Source organism: Arachis ipaensis, chromosome B9 (assembly GCF_059453495.1).
Source record: "Arachis ipaensis isolate K30076 ecotype BB chromosome B9, ASM5945349v1, whole genome shotgun sequence".
In the NCBI taxonomy this organism is placed as follows: domain Eukaryota; kingdom Viridiplantae; phylum Streptophyta; class Magnoliopsida; order Fabales; family Fabaceae; genus Arachis; species Arachis ipaensis.
Window position 1 is genome coordinate 69,177,015 of NC_142444.1, and position 5,009 is coordinate 69,182,023.

Genomic DNA, 5,009 nt, shown 5'->3' on the forward strand with positions numbered 1-5,009 from the left:
TTCAGCCTATCGCCATGCTTTTTTTGCCACGTTTTTTTGCAAATTGCCACTTTTAAAAGCGTGGCTGTAGGTGGGAGATATGGCCACGCTTTTAAAGCGTGACCTAATGTGAGATATGGCCACGCTTTTGAAGCGTGGCGATAGGGAGGTATACGGCCACGCTTTTGAAGCGTGGCGATAGCGAGAGATACGGCCATGCTTTTAAAGTGTGGCGATAGCCTTTTCAAATTAAAAAAAATTCTTTTTTGACTTTTCCTTCATCACTGCACAATATAAATTTTCAATCCTTTTTTATTACCAAACCAATAAATATAGTATACAATTTTTATTACAAGACAAATCAAATAGTAATTAGTAACATAATTTTTGCTATAATTGTTTTATATATTAAAAAATTAATACTCAAATACAAAATAAATGTCAGAGTTTAAATTCCAAAACTAAAAACCTTTCACACAACTAGGGAGACAGTTCTCCTTTCTTGAATTATCTAGTGTCGACAAGCATTCGTGCTCTGAGCCAACAATGGAGAGCCCTCCTTGTGATCCTTTGTGTGGCTGCTCCTTGGAAGAAGGATCAGATATAGGTTTTTTATTTTGAACAAAGCTTCCTACTAATGAAGGGCAACTTTTTTGCTGAACCAGACTGTACTTCGTAAAGGAAACAACTGATGAGTCAAAATTTGACATTTTTATCTGAGCTTGAGCATTTAAAGAAGGTTCACAAGATTTATTTTCTGCCAGACCATTGGAAAGTCCCTTCAATACTTGGTTTGCTGCAGCAGAATCCCTATTTCTGTTCTCCTTCTTAATAATATCAACAGATTTCCTAGAAACAATATTTTTTCTATCACGAACATAAAATAGCATGTATGCCTGCTAATTTAACACTTCTCGCTCACTGACATTGTATACCTGATGCATTAGTGCGAATGGGTTAAAATGGCAATTCAATGACACAATGTTCACATATGATTGATAGTAGCTCCAAACAACATTCACCAAAACAGCAATTCACAATTTTTCCTAGACATCTCCGTAGCTTATATTTATTAATTCATCAAATTTACATGAATAAAAAAACTAGTACTTATTTATTATCAGCATGCACAACCTACTCATGCAATTGGATATATTCAGAGTTTCTGCTGAAGATTCTAATGCTCAGCGTTCATTGATTTTCAATAATCAGTGCAAAGACAATAACTTTTGAATATTAAAAACAGAGCACAAGAGGAGATAGATCTTTTAAAAAGTAATGATGCTATTCAAATTCTAGTTCTGCGAGACAAGATATATACTTTAATTTTTCTTTAGTTCCTCAAGTCTAGAGACACTATATGCTCTTTCGTCCCACCCAAATGGATGAAAGAACAGAAAAAACAATACCAGAAGAAAAAGAGATAGAAATTTGCAATACCCTATTGTCATCCAAAGTATACCACATGTCATTTGATATGGGGACATAGCAGTAATAATGTCCAGAATGAGTGCTAGAACCAGAATGAACCAAAACCCCATAGAGAGAATACTTCACATCTCCTTCCTGCTAAAACGAAGAAACTTATACACAAATTGAAGGTACTCAATCGGCAGAGAAAATATTTTCAATGAGAAACAGAGGGATCTCCTTTTAGCAAAAGATATATAAAGTAACATGATTTACTTATTTCATCTAAAAAGGAAATTCTAACAAGGTGAGATATTTTATGCCCACAAAAACTTAGCAAAAAGGAACAACTTACATATGAGCCGCTGACAAAAGGTTTTAGGTCCAGAGCACAGTCAAACCGAACCTTCTTTTTAATCTTTTGTCCAGGATTGTGCACATGGAACCGCTTTAAGTGAATAGTTAGCACATAAGGTGCCTTATGAATTGTAAGCTGTTTCAAAGCCCAAACTTTCTGCTTGCATCTTTGACAATTGTATTGCCTCTCCCCTCCATCCAACTAATCTACAGCAGTGAAATTTGCAAGTGCTTTTTGCAATGATTCTGCCTTGAAAATTTCGAGGCTTAGATCTAAGAATGGATCAAACTTGTTGGAGCAAAAGGAACACTGCTGACATTTCACCTAAGATAAAGCAACCACATAAGTATACGACAATCAGTCATTACAGGGGGAAAAAAATTAGAGCAATATTGTTCTATACAGATAACAATTTATGGGTTACATATTTACCAGACCATTTCTAAACTCAATTAGTAATGACCTCGCTCACAAAAAATAAACCAGCAGTCAAGAAATCTAACCTGACTTCGTAGATGACCACCAAATATTTTATGAACAAAACTTTTCTCATAAGCACTAGGTGATTCACTTGGTACACCAGAAGGCAGGTAGCATTTATGCATTGACTCAAGTAAGTTGACCATATACTCATGTACATCCTCCTGCCTTGCATTTTGGAAATTTCGTGATATGCCTGATCTAAGGTCAGGAAGTACAAATTTCATGCTAATATGAAAATAAGTGATACTACTCGGCTAACAAATTATAGCACATCAAGTATGCCTAAGACAAGAGTTTATTTCTATATACTTAGTTCAAAAACCAAGTAAAGGAACAAACACACAGTGCAACAGGATATTTTAGAAAGGCAACCTAATCCTTATCAAATTCCCAAAAAGAAACATGAAGGTGAAAATAAAAGAAACATTCTTAACTGCTTATCCATAAACAAACAACTCAAAACATAAGGATACACCGCAGATTCCAAACCAGATCCTCGGGGGATAATGTTCTTCCAGAAGCATGTAGTGCACGACTTACATGATTCTGTATTGCACACAGAGCACAAAATCCAGCAACATGGCCTACAATTATGGTAAAACATAATAAGATACTCAACACAGCAATGATTTCCTTCACATGCAAGCCCGTTTTCCAAAACTATAGAAGCACCATCTCCTCATCTCACCACTCGGGAAATATGAGATAAAAGTTTCATATTTCCATTCCAACTAATTTGAATGACAATTTATGCTAATGCATATTTCATTAGAAATTCTAACTAATTAAATTGTACTTCAAATTTATTCCTTTTACCTTTCCCTTCCAATAATTAATAACAAATTATGTACGTATAATGTTAATTCTATTATCTTCCCTCTATTAGAAATTCTAATGTTTTTTCTAGTTTATAATCAGGCAAGATCAATTCTTGTATGCTTTCATTATTGCTTGCTTGTGTATTTTTTACCGGTTCCATGCAATGATAAATATACTACTAGGCTTGATAAAAATACCCATGTTGGTCTTCAAATTAAATTAATTAACATACCTTCCTAAAACAACATGGGAGCAAAATAAATAACCATACCTTCTGTCTCAGTGAAAGGTCAGGTAATTCGAGTACTTTTGAACATTGCTTCCTAATTTTATTTCTCTTTTCAATGTCAGCATTCCTCTTCCTAATAAAAAACCATCGGACAAGGGGAATGGCAAAGAAGGAACCAGCATAAATCTGAAAATATTATCAATTCATCATTCAATCTATTGTGACAGCAAACCTAAACCAGTGCTAATAGACATTAAAATAACACCCTTATCCTCAAGAAAATATCTATTGGGAGCGAAAGAAGGGCATAAAGAAGCTGTCAAACGCTCAAACATCTTTTATCAATAATTTCACATTCTCAATGCTTTCAACTTATCTCATATTTAATAGCCATAACAAGGCAAGAGAAGCATTCATTGATGTTCAACACATGATGTTTTCCAGCGACACCAATTTGCAGAGTCCAAAACTAAGTCTATTTTTTTACTTTTCTTTTGGGTCATGTTACCCTCAAATTTTAAGTCTCAAATAATATTTCTCTAGCAACATCATCAAATCATGGAATTAAATACTAAATTTACAGCAAGACATTACCATCAAATTCTCAAAATTAGCATCATCAAGAATTCTTCTATAAAGTCAAAAAGAAAAAAATCATACCTGAAGAAGCGGAAAGATGTCTGCCACAAATTTAATGAAGCAGGGGCGAAGGAGCAAAGCAGGGGCGAGTCCTACACGAACGAGGGATGTAGCAGATGCGAGGCGGATGCGCGGTGGAGGTGCAATGAGGGGATATAGCAGCGCAATGACAAGGAACGCAATGGTGAGGGTTAGGGCATGGTGGCAAGGAAGGCGAAACTACAAGGAAGAAGAGCAGAGAAGACGACACTGACGATGCAGAGGAGATCAGCGAGGAGGACAACGCTAGTGACGAGGTAAACGAGGGCGACCCTAGAGACGAGGAGGACACGAGGCAAAAGGGAGGCTAATGGCGCAGCGAGGACAATGCTGGTGACGGCGGGGATCTGAGCTCTTCCAGGGTTGAGAGATGGGAGTTGAGAGTGACAGCATAAGATCGAGTTGAGAGTGAGAGAGTAGTCCCGAAGCTTTCTTTGGGCTTATTATTAGGGTTTTATTTTTCAAAAACCTTTTGGCCACGCTTCAAAAGCATGCCAAAAGAGGGCCAGGATATGGCCACGCTTCATAACCGCGTCTGTAATGAAACTCTGTTGCCACGCTTTTGCAACGTCCCTGTTTCTCTCTATGGCCACGCTTTTGAAGCATGGCAAAAAAAACGTGGCCGTATCTCTAATCAATTGCCACCTTTCCAAAAGCGTGGCCGTTGACCCTTTTCGCCACGCTTTTGAAGCGTGGCGAGAAAAAACGTGGCCAAATCTCTATTCAATCGCCACCCTCATAAAAGCGTGGCCATTGACCACTTTTGGCCACGCTTTTAAATCGTGGCAAAAAAAACGTGGCCATAGGCCTTTTTTCTTGTAGTGGGTTTAGGGTTTATAGTTTAGGGTTTAGGCTTTAGGATTTTTGGTTTATGGTTTAAGGTGTAGGGTTTAGGGTTTAGGGTATATGGATTGGGGTTGAGGGTTTATGGTTTAGGGTTTAAGCATTCATGTTTTTGGTTTAGGATTTAGGGTGTAGGGTTTATGGTTTATAGCTTGGGGTTAAGGGTTTATGCTTTGGTGTTCTGGCTTTAGGGTTTGTGGTTAGGGTTTA

The 5,009-nt window shown here is 37.1% G+C and overlaps 1 pseudogene; it reads right to left on the reverse strand.

Moving 5' to 3' along the window:
• Positions 1 to 440: 440 nt before the first annotated feature.
• LOC107616854 (ubiquitin carboxyl-terminal hydrolase 23-like) lies at positions 441 to 3,250 on the reverse strand (annotated as a pseudogene).
• Between the last annotated feature and the right edge of the window lie 1,759 nt (positions 3,251 to 5,009).